This window comes from Choloepus didactylus, chromosome 3, assembly GCF_015220235.1.
Source record: "Choloepus didactylus isolate mChoDid1 chromosome 3, mChoDid1.pri, whole genome shotgun sequence".
NCBI classification, from domain to species: domain Eukaryota; kingdom Metazoa; phylum Chordata; class Mammalia; order Pilosa; family Megalonychidae; genus Choloepus; species Choloepus didactylus.
The window spans coordinates 43,117,805-43,136,403 of NC_051309.1; positions in this window are offsets into that span (position 1 = coordinate 43,117,805).

Genomic DNA, 18,599 nt, shown 5'->3' on the forward strand with positions numbered 1-18,599 from the left:
GATCCAGCTTCCCTGCCTCCTCCTTTGAGTGATTGCTGTGTCCCTTTACAGAAGACCACAGTTTCTGTTAGACACTCTCTCCAGACACCTACATTTTTTGGGATGGCCCCTTCAGGCCTAGGATGTTAACAGCTATTGACAGAACCCAAGTTCTACCTTAATCCTTACTGATTTTCTTAAACCCTTTGTAAATAATCCCTTTATTAAATCTCCTCAAATTGTCCCGTTTGAGTTTATCATATCGTTTCTCCTAGGACTTTGACTGATACTTTCTAGAGCAAGATTTTTTTCAGGGATTATTTTTACTAGCTGTGTAATACTCTATAGTGTCAATGTACCATAACAGTAATTGCAATTACTGGATGTGTGTAACAGGTACTTGATAGACAACATTTTATTCATTCCTCAGGGCCCTCAGAGATTGCTATTTTACAGATGAGGGAACTGTGTTTCAGGGAAGTCCATAAACTTCTTTGCCTGAGGTTCCAGATCTGATAAGTAGCAAGGTAAGTCTTACTACAGAGTTTGTATTCTTCCCACTAAACCCAGTGGTCTCAAAACCTCGCTAATCATCAGGAGAACCTAAGGAATTTTCCCCACTGTATCCTGAAAGTCTGATTTAGTTCATCAAGAAGGAGACCCCCAAATCACTATTTTTATAAAAACTCCTCAGGGGATTTTGATTATCAACTAGATTTGGGAAGGAAAGCACTATATTGTCTCTTCTTAAATGCTTATGTTCCCTTTTTGTTGGATATTTGGAGCATCTGTACATTTTGTTGTTATAAATAAGACCACAATAAAAGTGGTTATGTATAAAGCTTCACCTAGGTTTAGTAGGATTCAGACAGAGTGAGTCCAAGAGAGTAATTAATGAATCAAAGATGTAAATGTTTTTAAGATTCTTGATATTTTCATTCAAACATTCTCATTTAGCTACTCAAATGTTCACCTAAAATTATGCATTTTTTCCTACAAATAGGAAATTATTTTAAGTTATTAGGCATTTATCATATACCAAGCAACTGAGCTGGTGGTTTGGAACACTGGAGTGAGTAAGACAGTTACAAAGTGGGGGAGATGGGTATTAAGCAAATAATTATATAAATAAAACTTGTAAATAAGGGAGAATATAACCTGGTTTGGGGTGATTAGAGAAGATATCACAAAGGAAACGATATTTAAACTGAGACTTGATAAATGAGTAGAAGTTAGTTATGCAAAGAGGGAGAGGAGAGTATTCCAAGCAGAGAAAGCTGCACATACAAAAGCTCAGAGGAGTGGGGGAATTGAGCAAGTTATATACAACTAGATCTATGTTATAAGAAGATGGCTGTGGATATAAGGTGGAGAATGTATTGAGGTGAAGCAAGAGGGAATATGGAGAGATGAATTAAGAAACTATCACAGTAGTAACAGAAAGCAGATCAGGGGCTAGGGTCCTGGGAAGGAATTGACTGCAGAGAAGCCTGAAGGAACTTTCTGGGGTGATAGAAATGTTTTCCATTATGATTGTGGTGGTGGTTACACAACTTTATATACTTGTCAAAATTTGTGATATTGTACATTTGAAATTGATGAATTTGATTCTTTCCAAATTATATCTTGATAAAGCTGATTATAAATTGTATTGGTGAAAAAAGAAGTATTGCAGTTCTTGAAGGAGATGAAGTAGGAAGGACGTAATTGACAGCTTGAATTAATGTAGTGTCAATAGAGATGATGAGAAATAAGTGGATAGATTACAGATTTATTTAGAAAGTAGGATCTGTAGGACTTGATTGCAAGAGATGATCATGGGTATAGTTTTTGCAGTGTTAAGTTTGTGATGACCAAGTGTATGACACCTGAGTGAACAAGTTGAGTTGGGAGTTGGAGATAGGAATCTGGAGCTCAAAAGAAAGTCCTGTATAGAGAAATTAATTTTGGAATTTCTGATATATAACAGTATTTGAAGCCATAGAAGTGGCTAAAATCACCTGGGAAGAGTATATAGAATGACAAGAGGGGGCCAGAGACCGAGCTTTGAATACTACAACATTGAAAGACTGGGTAAAGAAGAAGTTCCAAAAGGAATCTGGAAGGTAGTGACCAGAGAAGCAGAAGGAGACCAGAAGTGTGCGTTTCATGGAATCTAAGAGAATAGAATGTTTACCTGGAGAGCTGTCAACTAAGTTAACAGTTTTTGAGTCATCCAATAATATGAAAATGAAAGCAACAAGTGAATTTATCAAGAGAAGTTTTTGGAATGAGTTAAGAAGTGAATAGTATGCACGAAATGATGTCTTCTCAGATGTAATGAACACTGCAGCACTGTTCCTGGAAATAATCTGACTGTCCCCTGGTAGGGCGAAGGATAAATGAATGCACTATGATTTAGTCATATAATGGAATACTAAAAAGTGGTCAAAATGAATGGACTAAAGTTATGGATATCAACAAAGATAAATGTAAAAATTAATTCAAAATGAATCTGTAGATTTAAATGTAAAATGTAAAACCTATAAAATTCTAGAAAAAAAATATGACAAAATTTTCAGGACCTAGGGTTTGATGAAGAATTCTTAGAACACCAAAAGTATGATGTACAAAAGAAAAATATCAATAAATTGGACTTCATAAAAAAAAAACAACTTTTGCTGTATTTGCAAACCACGTACCTTACAAAGGACATATCTAGAATATACAAAAACCTCTCAACTCTGCAATAAAAGATAAAAAATAAAACACAAGTTGTTGGGGATTGACTCATGTCCCCTGCAAAAGACATGTTCAGATACCAACCCTTGGTCCTGTGGGTGTAAACCCATCTGTAAATAGGGAGAGTTATTAGGCAAGGTGTGCCCAAACGGAATGAGGGTGGGCCTTAATCCAATATGCTGAAGTCCCTATAGACAAATGAAATTGGACATGGAAAGAGGAGCCGTGGGGAGGAGCCAGAAGCTGAAAGTCAACAGGAAGAGGACAGAGAAGACACTGCCATGTGCATTGCCATGTAATGGAAAAGCCAAGGAACTCTAAAGATTGCTGGCCAGCCAGAAGATACAGACACTGAGAAGAAGTAAGCATTCTAGCCCCTGAAACTGAGGCAATAAATTCCTGTTTAGCCAATCCATTCTCTGGTATTTGTTTTAGCAGCTAGGAAACTAAGACAACAATCAAATTAGAAAAATGGGCAAAAGATATGAAGAGACATTTCACCAAAGAGGATGCAAATAAGCATGTGGAAAGATGTTCAACGTCACTAGCCATTAATGAAATACAAATTAAGACCCTGATGAAATATCACAATACACTTATTAGAACCACTAAAATGAAAAATAATGACAATACCAAAGGCTGACAAGAATGCAGAGAAACTGGATTGCTCATTAATTGCTGGCAGGAACATACAGTCACTCTGGAAAACAGTTTGGCAGTTTCTCAAAAAACTAAACATATACTTACCATATAACCCAATATTCACATTACTGGCTTTTATTCCATAGAAATACAAATTTATGTCATACGTAAAACTGTACATGAATGTTCACAGCAGTTTTATTTGTAGTAGTCAAATACTAGTATTCACCAAGATACCCCTCAGTAGATGAATACTTAAACAAACTGTGGTACAACCATATCATGGAATACTTAGCCTTAAAAAGGAACAAATGATGGAGACACGCAACGACTTGGATGCGTCTTGTGATAGTTAAGGTCATGTGTCAAATTGGCTAGGTCACGGTGTCTAGTTGTTTCTTCAAGCAAGCCTGATTGTTACTGTGAAGACATTTCATAATTTAAATCATTAGTCTCTTGATTGAATCTATGGCTGATTATGTCTACAATCAACAAAGGAGATTCCTTCAGCAATGAGAGAAGTCTCATCTAATCAGTTGAAGGCTGAAAAAGGGAGAACTGATGATTTCATTAGCCAGAGAAAAGAATTTCAATCTCTACTCCAGCCAGCCAGCTTCTCCTGGGGAATTCATTGAAACCTTCATGGGATTTCCTAACTTGTGGCCTGCCCTATGGAATTCTGACTTGTCAAGTCCTATAATAAATCTCATAAAATTTGTACACACACACACACGTATCCTACTGATTCTGTTTCACTGGAGAACCCTGACTAATACAGATCTCAAGAGCATTAAGCTGAGTTAAAAGCCAATCTCAAGGTGATACATAAAGCATGACTCCATTTATATAACATTCTCAAATGATAAAATTATAGAGATGGAAAACAGATTGATAGTTGCCAGTGTTTAGGATAGTAATGTGTATGTGTGCCTGAGAGAGAGAGAGAGAGAGAGAGAGAGCGCGAGAGAGAGAAAGAGAGAGACTGCAAAGGGGTAGCATGAAGAAGATCTTTGAAGTGATGGAATAGTTACATATCTTGAATATGGTGGTGGTTACACAAATGTACACCTGTGATAAAAATAACACAACTATAATCACATTGCATCAATCAATTTCCTGGTTTTCAAATTGTGCTATAATTATGTAAAATGGGGGGAAACTGGGTAAAAAGTACATAGACCTCTCTGTATTTCTTTGCAACTTCCTGCAACTCTATAATTATTTTGAAATATAAAATAAAAAAGGACAAACATTGATACATAAGAAAGCAAGTTACAAAAAAAATCTATTTTTATATTATGACATTGATGCAATATTTTAATGCATAAAGTCACAACATATGCTGATTAGATTAGTTTGAACCATATGAAATTGTTTATCTTATAATTCAAAATAATCATATATTAAAATTTTACATACTTAAACCTAATGGTAAAGTTCAAATGCATGCAAGGATGGTATATTAGTTAGGATTCTCTAGGGAAACAGAATCAATGAGAGATATCTATGAATATAAGATTTATAAAAGTGACTCACGCAACTGTGGGTATGCATGAGTCCAAATTCCATAGGGCAGTCAGCAAACTGGCAACTCCAATGAAGAGGTTTGATGATCTCCTCAGGAAACGAACTGGGATCTTCATCAAACATATTCGATGAACTCCTCAGGAAACGAACTGGCAACTTCGACGAACTCCTCAGGAAATGCTTCGCTGGTCAGCTGAAGAAGAAGTGAAGGTCCTCTATCTGTCTTGCTTAAAAGTCTTCAACTGATTGATTGGATTAAATCCGTGGAAGACACGCCCTTTGTTGAGTCATCAGTCACAGCTGCAGCCAATTGACTGATGATTTAATAAACCAGCCTGTTGGTTTATTAACCAGCCACAAACATCCTCCCAGCAATGGTTAGGCCAGTGCTTGCTTGACTGGACAGCTGGGTACCATCACCTGGCCAAGCTGATGCATGAACCTAATCATCACAGATGGTAATGATACACACCAATATTAGGATAGTGACTATCCCAGGAAATGGAGAGAGAAGAGATCAGAATTCAAGTTTGGGTGGATCTGTAGCAGAAAACATGTACAGTAAAATTGAGAAGTTTGCCTGCAAAGGGGAGCAGAGAAATGAGCACCAAGTTGGGAGATACGGAAATGGATTTCAGATGGTGGTTATTTTTTGTTTGTTTTTTTGTTTTTGCTTATTTGTTTTTATGTTGAGAAAGACTATATCCTATGTGAATGTTGAAGGAAAAGATTCAGTAGAGAGAAGTTGAAAATCCAGTAAGAGAGATGGTAACTAGCCCAAATGTAAGGCGAAGAATTATCAAAGTGGGAATACTTGAACAGGCAAGCTGAAAATATTGGAGGTTATATCAATGAGTAGTGAAAGACGAAATCTACAAATGAACAATGGCCAGATTATATATGACAATAGAACTCTAACCCACAACTTTTGCAGCAACCAGTCCAGGAAGTCAAACCACAACCTCTACAGCAATTGGTCCAGAACTGTTGGCCAATTGTTTGGTCAATGACTGCCAATTTCCCTATTTCCCCACTCTCCCCACTCCTTGCTTCCAACTCTGAATGAACAAGAGACCCAGATATGTTCCCCAAACCAATCATATAACTTGCCCCACTTCTAGTTAGCCCCCTCCAGCTTCCCCATGCCAGCAACCTCCAATCAGAGGACACACAAAGACTTCCTTATTTTTCACTACAAAGCTTTCCCACTCTTCTGCCTGCCCTTGAGTCTCTGCAAGACACAAGCAGAGGTGGCCAGCTCCCTTGCTACAGCAAGCTCTAAATAAATGCCCTCTCTTTCTTCTCATTTGGGGGCCTTCATTTATTTCCACAGTAGAATGGCTAAATTCATGATTTTAGAGGTAGATCTAGGGTATGACTTTGTGAGAGGCTGGGGTAGAGTGAAGAAGTCTATTGGGAGATGGGATGGCAAGAAACTGAAAGGTCAAGTTCTTGGATGGATTGTTTCTATAGATGCTGAAGCTCAGATAGTTGGCTGGCTTTGGGCTAATTGGCTGGTGTTTTCTAACATCTACAATAAATGAGGGAAAGTGTCTGGGAAGTCATTAACTCTGCTGCACCAAGAACAGGAGGGGATAGGGGTAAAAGGAGGTACTGATTTAGTTCTGTCTTTAAGGTAGCCTTAAGGGAATACTGGCAGTTTGAGGATGAACAGTGAAGAAGGGTAATGGTCACTGTCCTAATCCTTATTGGGGGAGTCAGATATTATGGTAAAAGTGATATTTTGTGTAGAGGAAATGAGTGCTATGGAAAGAGCACAGAACAGGAACCTAAGATTTTGAGGGAGAGGGTAGTCAAAGAAGATTTCCTGGAGGTAGTGATTTCCTTGTGCCTTGAGCAATGAATAGGAAAGCACCAAGCAGAGAATATTTTAGTGTTCTAATTTTATTCTTGTACCAACACTATGCTGTCTTAATTACTATAGATTTATGTCATGTCTTGATGGGGCAAGTTCCTCCATCTTATTCTGCTTCAAATTCTTCTGACTCTTAACCTTATTCTTTCCATATAAATTTTAGAATTAGTCTGTCAAGTTTCATAGAAACTGCTGACAGAATTTGGGGTGGGACTGCATTCTTCTCATTGAACTCTTATCCTACCCTAAGCTTTAAATGTTACCTGCCTCAAGGAGGCCTTACCTGACTCCCTAGACAAGGTTAGATATCCTTGCTTCTGTTTCCTCAGCACTCTGTACTTCCCTTTAAGTAACAGACATCAGACTTTTAATTATTTATTCAAAGTCTGTTTTCTGGGTTGGAAAGTTCACTTCATGAAGGCAAGGGCCACTTCTGTCTTGTTCACCACAATATCCTCAGCACACAGTCTAAAACAGTTGGTGCTTAAGGCATATTTTTCTTTTTTATTTGAAATAAGGACGTTAGCTGATAGGGGTTGAAGGACTGAGGGTGGGAGTCTTTAGTTAGTTAGATAAAAGAGAGGGATAATCAGTAGGGTGAGATCTCCAAGGAGTTTGGAGAAGCAATGTATCAATGGATTAGTCTCAGGTAAGGGGAGGAAAGCTTTGTCTAATTAACAAGAGAAAGATCAAAGAATGTTGCATATACAGTTTAGCAGGCAGGTTAATGGGTGAGATTTAATAGAGTTCTTTTCTAGTATCATCTATTCTTTTTCTAAAATAGGAATCTGGTATGAGAGAAACAGAGGCAGTTGGATTGAAGATATGAGAAGAGTCAAGATCAGAAATCACCTCTGATGAATGGGTGTGTGAATAGAATAGGGAAGCCGAAAAATTCCTGGGCAGTTAAGGGCCCAGATGAGACTGAAGACCACGAATTCATAGTGGTCCAGTCACACCCATCTGCACAAGATGATTTTTCTCCAGGTGCCCGCAGCAGCACATGTACAGATAATATGAACTGTCAGCCTGATCCAGTGCTGGGAATTTTGTCAGACTGGTGCATTAGAAGGACAATTGAACCAGTGAATTAAAAACATTGGTTAAAGGTGGCTGAAAATACAGAGAATTTTATTCAACAGAATTGGGAGGCCAAAGAGGAGCATTTCTCATAAGTAAAAGCAGTTTGAGCAGGAGATAAACTCCCTCTCAGAATTTTCCAGTGGTGAGGAGGGCAAAGAATGAGACAGACCCTAAGAGAGCACAGAGGGGAGATGCCATTTGGAGAGGAAGAAAGAGAGGCAAAGAGGTGGGGGAGGGAGGAGGGAGAGGGAGAGGGTGTTTGATCTGGTTTGTGACAGCTTTCTGCTCCTGGTTCCCTGGCCATGTATCATACCTATGGGTTCCAAGACAATCCCTTGTAACCTCGGCTGAAGCTAGTTGGAACAGTTTCTGTTTTAAAATAGATTTGCCTAAGAAAAAGATGTTTCTTGTTCTTCTCATATCATGTTTTTGTTTGTTTGTCTTGTTTTTCTGTTTATTGCACCAAATAAACTTCCATTCCTTTGGTCTCGCCTGGAAGTTGAGGTTTTAAAACACAGTCAGTATCATCCTTTACCCTTTAGTCTGGTTTACCTTAGTTCTAATCAAGTACATTTTGTTCATATCTCTAATTGAAGTCTGATCTCTTTTTCGGCTTTTTTAATGTTTGCTGTTTGGGATAATGCTGACATTCATAGCTGATGAATTCTGGCTCTGAGTCTCATGTGTCACACAGATACCTGCAGTTAAAGGGACTGACCAGGTTACACACAAACAGCTCAGCATCTCAGAATTTAGAGATAACAACTATAACTCATGAATAGGTGTGACAGCTATAAGAGCTTACAATCTAAGAACCTTTACCACAAGCCTTCTCTTGATAACCTATGCTCTCAGATTCAATTCTCAAGAGTTTGCACATCATAGTAAGTCCATGTTAGCGAAGCGTTATACTGCTTGTCTTTTCGATTCTGGCTTATTTTACTCAACATACCATCCTCCAGGTCCATTCACCTAGGTGTATACCTCACAACTTCATTTCTTCTTGCCACCACTCAGTATTCCATTGTATGTTTACACCAGAGTTCCCCATTCCATTTATCAGTCAATGTATGCTTAGGCCACCTCCATCCATTGCGAATTGTGAATTCTGCTGCCATGAACACCAGTATACAATGTCCATTTATGTCCTTGGTCTCAGTTCTTCCAAGTATACACCCAATAACAGGGTTGCAGGACCATATGGCCACCCCATATTTAGCTTCCTGTGTAACTACCACACTGCCCTCCAACTGGGCTGCACCATTCTACTTCCCTACCAATAGGGAATGGGTACATTCCTCTTTCCACATTTTCTCCAGCACTTGTATCCTTCTGTTTATTTTTTTTAACAGTTTTATCCACACACCATAAAATCCACCCTAAGTAAACAATCAGTGATTCCCAGTATAATTACATAGTTACACATTCACAACCACAATCTATATGAGGACTTTTCCATCTCTTCCACAAAGAAAGAGGAAAGGAGAAAAAAAATGAAGACTAAAAACATAAAAGATAGAAGAAAAATAAAAATAAAATACAATGAAAAGGCCATATGGACCACACTCCCTGTTGTCCAGTGTATGGATGGATGAGTAGAAAAATAGGGGAAGGAAAAAAAGCACCCAGTGCTCTTTTTTACTTTAATTGTTCTTTTTCACTTTAATTTTTATTCTTATTATTTGTGTGTGTGGTAACAAAAATGTTCAAAAATTAATTTTGGTGATGAATGCACAACTATATGATAGTACTGTGAACAACTGAATGTATGCTTTGTGTGACTGCATGGCATGTAAATGTATCTCAATAAAATTGAATTCAAAAAATACAATGAAAAGGTCAGACAACATCAACACCACCAAGAATCCCATATGACTCCCTTATATCCCCCTCTTATAGACAGTTAGCTTTGGTATATTGCCTTTGTTACAATTAATGGAAGCATGTTATAATGTTAGCATTAACTATAGACTCTAGTTTGCATTGATTGTATTTTTCCCCTATACCATCCAATTTTCAACACCTTGCAATTCTGACATTCATTTGTTTTCCCTCATTTAAAAACATTCTTATATTTGTAAATTTAATCACCGTCATTGTCCATGCTAGGTTTCGCTAGGTTATACAATCTAAGTCTTTATCTTCTATCTTTCCTTCTGGTGTCATACATTCCCTTAGCCTTCCTCCTTCAACCATATTCTCACTCGTCTTTGTTTGGAATACTTAAAATATTGTGTTCCCATCACACACTATTATGCTTTCATTCCATTTCTATACGATCGATCCTGTTGAACCTTCTGTATTCCTTCAGCATCAAATGCCCAATCTCTAACCTCTTTCTATCTCCTGATAACCTGTGTTCTCAACTCTCAAATTTCACTCATCAATGTTAGTCTGTATTAGTGGGACCATACACTATCTGTCCTTTTGTTTCTGGCTAATTTCACTCAATGTAATGTCTACTGTCTACCATTTTGTCTTTTGGATTTTATATGTCACATCTTATTTTATTTTTTTTCCCTCTCTCTCTCCTTTTACCCTTACTGATAGACTTCATTTCTACACTCTTCTCCAAACCTCTCTCTCCTGTCTTTTCCTATCTGCCTGCAGGCTGCCTTTAGTATTTCTTATAGAGCAGCTATCTTCACAAATTCTCTCAGTGTCTGTTCATCTGAAAATATTTTAAACTCTCCCTTATTTTTGAAGGACAGTTTTGCCAGATATAGAATTCTTGGCTGGCAGTTTTTCTCTTTCAGTATCTTAAATATATTGCACCATTGCCTTCTTGCCTCCATGGTTTCTACTAAGAAATCAACATGTGGTTTTATTGAGCTTCCTTTGTATGTGATGGATTGTATGTGATGGATTTTACTCTTGCTGCTTTCAGAATTCTCTCTTTGTCTTTGACATTTGGTAACCTGATTATTAAGTGCCTTGGAATCAGTCTACTCAGTTCTATTCTGTTTGGGGTATGCTGTACTTCTTGGATGTGTAATTTTATGTCTTTCGTAATAGATGGGAAATTTTCAGTGATTATTTCCTCCATTATTCTTTTTGCCCCCTTTCCCTTTTCTTCTCCTTCTGGGACACCGATGACATGTATATTCCTGGACTTCATGTTGTCATTCAGTTCCCTGAGACTCTGCTCATATTTTTCCATTCTTTACCCTGTTTTTCTTTTTGTGTGTAGGATTTCAGATGTCCTGTTTTCCAGTTCATGAATGCTTTCTTCTGTCTCTTCAAATCTGCTGTTGTATGTTTCCATTGTGTTTTTCATCTCTTCTATTGTTTCTTTCATTCCCATAAGTTCTGTCAATTGTTTTTTCAAACTTTCGAGTTCTTCCTCATGCTTGCCCAATGTTTTCTTTATATTTTTCATCTCTTTTGCCATATCTTCCTTCAACTCATTGATTTGGTTTTTGAATTGATTTAGGAGATTTGCTTGATTAATAATCAGATGTTTCAATTCCTGATCTCAAATGAACTGTAAGTTTGTTCCTTTGACTGGGCCATATCTTCGGTCTTGCTAGTGTCATCTGTAATTCTCTGTTGTCTAGGCATCTGGTTTCCCTGATTACCTCAATCAGATTTTCCCAGACCAGATGGGCTCACATCTCAGGAAGAGGTTGTATTACTGAATTACTGTATTACAGCATCAGGTTTCCCTGAGGGTGAGACTCAGTAGATTGTCAGACTTTTCTGTGAGGTCTCTAAACTCTGTGCTTTTCCTATCCTGCCCAGCAGGTGGCATCAGTCCGCAGCTCCCCACCAGTGTAAAGAGGTGTGGTGTAATTAATTATCCGTGGACTCTGTGTGGGCCAGAGACCAAGGGTGTCAGAAGCTAAGCTTAAGCTGTTTCTGTTTTTTTTTTTTTTCCCCCTCCAGGCCCTGGGGTCTGAGTTCTCTGAGGGAGGGCTGCCACTTGAGCTAGACCCTGCCCCCCACCTGCTTTTCTTCGATAAGATAAGCCCTTTAGGGAATTGTCTCCTACACTTGAGTTTTTCCTTTGGCTCTATCTTAACTCCACCCTTGCATGTATCAGTGCTAACAACTGAAAATGCCTGGGGAGGAGAACCTAAGATGGCGGCTAGGTGAGACAGGGCAAAATAACACCTCCATGAAAAATACTAGATAAAAACCAGAAGGTGACTCAGAATACCAGTTTCAGTGATGCACCAGCTGGACAAGTTCTGCTAGAACCACAGGGGCTGTACACTTGGTGAAAATGGGAGTCTGCATTCTGAAATGAGTGAGCAAGCCAGCTGAAAGACCCACAGCCGTGCTGCGGTGTGGGGAAGCTGGGAGTTGGCATTTGGAGACAGACTGGTTCTTTAAAAAAAAAAAAAAAAGAGAAAAACCCAAGAGCGGCTGCAGTTGCGACAGTGGAAACCACGCAGTGAAGCACAGCAGAAGCAGTCTGAGCTGGCCTCTCGGTGTCTGGCATGGAGGATAGCCCACTGCAGATTCCCTCAAGGCCAGGGGAGAGGAGGGGAGAGCTGGAAGGAGAAAGAAACCCCGCTGCTTGCAGCTGCTCCCAGGCAGGCTGGAGATACTCCTGCCTGGGGCTGTGCCCACAGCCCAGAGCCATGCCAGTAGTCCTGGAGCTGGGAAGGAGGAACTGTGCAAGGAGGGGGGCTGAAGACGCCCCGTTCAGCCATCTTTGCATCAGGCCGAGAGCACGCCTGCACGGTCTGGCGGCCCAGGGATTCCCTTGAGGAACGGCGCGCACTTGTGACATAGCATAGCCTTCCCTCAGCAGAGTCCTGGAAGATCACAGCTGAGAAGGGGAGCCTGCTCAGAAAACCCAGGGATGCTACATCAATGCCGGTGGTTTGTGGGTCAGCGTCAGAGAGGATTGGGAGCAGAACTGAAATAAAGGCTTAGACTCTTGCAACAGCCTTGAATCTCCAGGAACACCTGGGAGGTTTGAATATTAAAACTGACCTGCCACAGGCCCCACATTCAGGGAGGACGGCTCCAGCAACACACCCAAACTGAGTTCGCCAACTGAACCCCACAAGAATCATTTCCCCACACACTGTGGGGACAAGGTTGAAGAGAACTGACTTGAGTGGTATAGGTGACTCGCAGACGCCATCTGCTGGTTAGTTAGAGAAAGTGTACGCCACCAACTTGTGTTTCTGAAAAATTAGATTGGTATCTTTTTTTTTTACAACTTGAAGGAATCCTATCAAGCAAAGCAAATGCCAAGAGGCCAAAAACAACAGAAAATCTTAATGCGTATGATAAAACCAGATGATATGGAGAACCCAACTCCAAACACACAAATCAAAATATCAAAAGAGACACAGTACTTGGCACAATTAATCATAGAACTACAATTGAGGAACGAAAACATGGCAAAGGATTTAAAGGACATCAAGAAGACCATGGCCCAGGATATAAGTGACATAAAGAAGACCCTGGAAGAGCATAAAGAAGACATTGCAAGAGTAAATAAAAAAATAGAAGATCTTATGGAAATAAAAGAAACTGTTGGCCAAATTAAAAAGACTCTGGATACTCACAATACAAGATTAGAGGAAGTTGAACAATGTGTCAGTGTCCTAGAAGTCCACAGAACAGAAAACGAAAGAATAAAAGAAAGAATGGAGAAAAAAATCGAAATGGATCTCAGATAAAATAAACGTCCCAACTTAAGACTCATTGGTGTCCCAGAAGGGGAAGAGAAGGGTAAAGGTCTAGAAAGAGTATTCAAAGAAATTGTTGGGGGAAACTTCCCAAACCTTCTACACAATATAAATACACAAAGCATAAATGCCCAGTGAACTCCAAATAGAATAAATCCAAATAAACCCACTCTGAGACATATTCTGATCAGACTCCCAAATACTGAAGAGAAGGAGCAAGTTCTGAAAGCAGCAAGAGAAAAGCAATTCACCACATACAAAGGAAACAACATAAGACTAAGTTGTGACTACTCAGCGGCCACCATGGAGGCGAGAAGGCAGTGGGATGACATATTTAAAATTCTGAGAGAGAAAAATTTCCAACCAAGAATACTTTATCCAGCAAACTCTCCTTCAAATTTGAGGGAGAGCTTAAATTTTTCACAGACAAAAAAATGCTGAGAGAGTTTGCCAATAAAAGACCTGCCCTACTTCAGATACTAAAGGGAGCCCTACCAACAGAGAAACAAAGGAAGGAGAAAGAGATATAGAGAATTTTAACAGACATATATAGAACCTTACATCCCAAATCACCAGGACACTTATTTTTCTCTAGTGATCACAGATCTTTCTCCAGAAGGGACCATAAGCTGGGACATAAAACAAGCCTCAATTAATTAAAAAAAAATTTGAATATATTCAAAGCACATTCTCCAACCACAATGGACTACAAATAGAAGTCAATAATTTTTGAATTGTAACTCCACTATTTACTGCCTACATGACATAAAATACACAAACTCTAATGACAAATCAGTGGTTTTGAACTCAATGTAAAATATGTAATTTTATACAGCTATGTAAAGGTGGGGGAATGGAGGAGTACAGGAACATAGTTTATGTGTCCTATTGAAGTGAAGGTGGTATCAAAGAAAAACAAGATTGATAGGGATTTAAGAGGTTAATTTTAAGCCCCGCAATAAACACAAAGAAATTATCAGAGAATATGACCATAGAGATGAAAAGTAGAGTTTGGGTTAAGAGAAATGGGGGAAGGGGCAATGGGGAGTTAAGAAATGAGTGTAGGGTTGCTGTTTGAGGTGAAGGGAAATTTCTAGTAATGGATGGTGGGAAAGAGCATTACAACATTCTAAAGGTGATTAATCCCACTAATGGAATGGTAGGGAGGGGGTGGAATAGGAAGATTTAGGCTGTATATATGTTTCCACAATTGAAAAAATAAAATAAAATAAAAAAGACAGTCTAAATAGATGACAATTGAATGCCAAGGATGAACCTGGATGGGATCGGAGGATGGAGGACAGGAGGCTCAAAGGGACACAGTTGAGACATAAGGAAAAGGAAATATAGAATGTAAGCTTTGTATCATTGTTGAATCTCTTGTACTTCTTAGCTGCGCTTAATGGGATTGCATAAAAGAATGTTCTTGTTCATGGGAAGTGTATATGTGAATTACAGGGTTTGTTCAAGGATGTGTGAAGTTAGCTCTCATATGTTCAGAAGACAGAGAAATAGATGATGGATGACAGGGAGGGAGGGAGGGAGGGAAAGAAACAGCGATGTGAGAGCATGTTAAAGTTGGTGGATTGGGGTATTGGGGGAGGGGTGTCAGGGTATGCTGGAGTTCTGTGTATGGGGTTTGCATTATTTTTGCAACTGTTCCTATAACTTTCAATTTATTTAAAAAAAAAATGCCTGAGGCTTTCTCTAATGAGCTACTCAGAATGTGAGAGAGAGAAAAAGGAAAAGAGCAAAAAGTCTCCTTTTCAGAGCCAGTGCCCAGCCCTCCAGTTCACCAAGGAAGAACTGGAGTTGGTACCCAGTTCTGTGTGCCCCTTTTCTTGGGACACAACCCTTTTCCAGTCTTCTGAGCTCAGTGGACTCCAAAAGTCTCTGTTTTTATTTATTTATGTGTATTTTTCTGGGAGCCCTGCCCCCCTTCTGCCAGGATAAACCTCTGGGTTCCTTTCCTGGTTGTTCCAGGTTTATCTGTGCTTGTAGCATGTATTCAGTAGTTCAAATTTGTTAATTAAAATCACAATTGGAGCTTGGTTGAGCTACATTCCCTTGCTCCCAGCAGGGACTGCTTCTTTCTCCAACAGTGAAGTTTTGCAATTCAGCCTGCCATGCCTGTGGGGAAGGGGTGACAGCTCTGCAGTTTGGGGGGCTTTACTTACATTTCTATGCTGCGATCTCAGCATATGATATTGTCTGATCACGGATGTCCCCCCATCAGTTGTTCCAGACTATTTTCTAGTTGTTCCTGGCTATTTACTAGCTGCTCTAGGGGACTAACTAAATTCCACACTGCCCTGTGCTGCCATCTTGCTCCATCTCTCCACCAGTCACTTTTGAGGAACATCAACATTGCCTTAATCCCCTTCTCTTTCCAGGCTGTACCAGATACTCTGGGTATCACAGTATTATTTTGCACAGTATTATTTTGCACAGTATTATTGACTCTTGTGTCTTTCTTCCCAAAGCCATCAGACACAGATTCACCAAACATCTACCTTGTGAATCTAGGGTGATTGTTATCACCATATCGAAGCATGCTTTTCTGTTTCTTATTTCATACTGACAATACTAAATACTAAACAACCTCGGGCTCTGTGGCTGCCTGTTTTTGTATTTACAAAGCATTTAGTTTTATTTGTCTCCAATAGTAAAACATAGCAATGCTCATTATTTCCTTCTCAATGCCTCCTTGCAATTTAACAAGTTACTTGAGGCAGACCCTGTAATGAGTCCTTGGTGCACAGAAAAGACCAATTTCTGTCTTCAGGGTGCTCTCAGACTAACAGAGAAAAAGAGACAAGCAAATCATCAGTTATAGTATGTGATATGGAACTCCTTAATAGATGTGAGCACATGGTTTTGTATCTGTGCCAGTTTGAATGTATTATGTCTCCAAAAATGACATTATCTTTGATGCAATCTTGTGTGGGCAGATGTATTAGTGTTGATTAGATTGTAATTCTTTGAGTGTTTCCACGGAGATGGGACCCACCCAACTGTAGGTGATGATTCTAATTAGATAATTTCCATGGAGGTGTGGCCCTGCCCATTCAGCTTGGGCCTTGATTAGTTTATTGGAGCACTATATAAGCTTGGACAGAAGGAGTGAGCTTGCTGCAGCCAAGAGGGACACTTTGAAGAATGCACAGGAGCTGCAGTTTACAGAGACATTTTGGAGACGGCCTTTGAAAGCAGACTTTTGCTCCGGAGAAGCTAAGAGAGAACAAACATCCCAAGAGCAACTGAGAGTGACATTTGGTAAAGAAGCTGCAGCCTAGAGAGGAACGTCCTGGGAGAAAGCCATTTTGAAACCAGAACTCTGGAGCAGATGCCAGCCACGTGCCTTCCCAGCTAATAGAGGTTTTCCAGACACTATTGGCCATCCTCCAGTGAAGCATTAGCAAACCAGAACAGTATCCTATTTTTTTAAATGACATTAAGCATTTCCCCATATGTTCTGGTTTGCTAATGCTGCGTGTTATGTAAAATACCAGAAATGGATTGGCTTTTATAAAGGGGGTTTATTTGGTTACAAAGCTACAGTTTTAAGGCCATAAAAGTGTATAAGCTATGGAGTCAACAAGTATACCTTCACCAAGGAAGACCAGTGGTATCTGGAAAACCTGTGTTAACTGGGAAGGCCACCTGGCTGGTGTCTGCTGACCCCAGGTTGAGTTCCAGCTCTTCTCTCAGCTCCTGTGTGCTCTTCAAAGTGTCCCTCTTGGCTGTAGCCACATTTGGGCCTGTGTGGCTCTTTTTAAAGTATTCCAGTGATCCCATAAAGACCCACCCTCAATGGGTGGGGCAACATCTCCATGCAAATAATCCAATCAAAGGTCTCGCCCATAGTTGCTTGAGTCACATCTCCATGGAAACCTTGAACCAATAGGTTCCAACCTAATCAATACTAATACATCTGCCCCCAAGAGATTGGATCAAAGAACATGGCTTTTTCTGTGGGACATAAAATAAACAACCCACCATACCATGTTATCACAGTCTGAACAATCATAATTTACCTAGCACAGTTAACACCTAGACAAGCTCCTAGCAAGTAGATGTATTGAGATGAACTCAATACATGGTAGTTCTTATGATTATCAATTTTATACTGCCAAATTATTTTCCAAAATTTGTAACAGTTTATACTAGTCCTGATTTTTATAATAATTAATAATAAAGAATTAATAAAATTAAGTGACTTCTTCCTAGATATTGTCTATTTTATTTAAGAACTAACTTTAACTTTTGTCAGGTGATGCATGCACCCAATATAAAAAATCAAAACATGGTAAAAACAACAATGGTAGCTCCCATTCCCTTCTACTCTTACTGCTCAGATACTTCTACCTTTTAAATGTTTCTTCTGGAATTTACTTCCATATTATCAAATAATATGTGTGCCTGCTATCTCTTGATTCATAAATTTTAGATATGACCTACTGATTTCCTATTATGTTAGATGAGTATTTTCACTCTATTGTACTCCTTCCCCTCCCCCATCTTCAATATTGTTGTATCACATTTTAAAATTAATCCACTTTCAGAGTTTTCCATGTTGAAGTCATGTAAACATTGTTACTGCTGCGTCTGAAGTGTGGAATAATGGTATTACCTTTTTTGTTTGTTTTTCCTGTTTAGTTTTCTTTGAACCTCTGGCCAGGTTCAAAGAACCTTCTCCCACATCCTCCCACAACATTGTTAAGTGCCTGTAAATTCCATTTTCCACACTTTAATTCCACTTTCCTCCCATGTAGTCTGCCCTCCTAGATTTCACTGTCCTCCTACTTGTATCTGTATGGATTGCTTTCTAGACCTACTGCTCAGCTGTCATCCTTGGATTACCCTGTTTCTTGCATCTGATGATTTCTTTCTTGGTTTACTCTCTTATTTTGGTGGAGTGCATCCTCTAGTAACTTCCTGAGAAAGAGTGTAAAGGAGATAAATATTTTGATACTTTGCATATCTAAACATCTCTAAGTTGAAAATCAATTTATTCAGAAATTGGAAGCAATGACTAATACTACTCTAATTCATACTACTCTAATTCCCAATTCTTTGTATGGGTCTCTCTCTTTGGAAGCTTTTAGAATTTTCTTTTT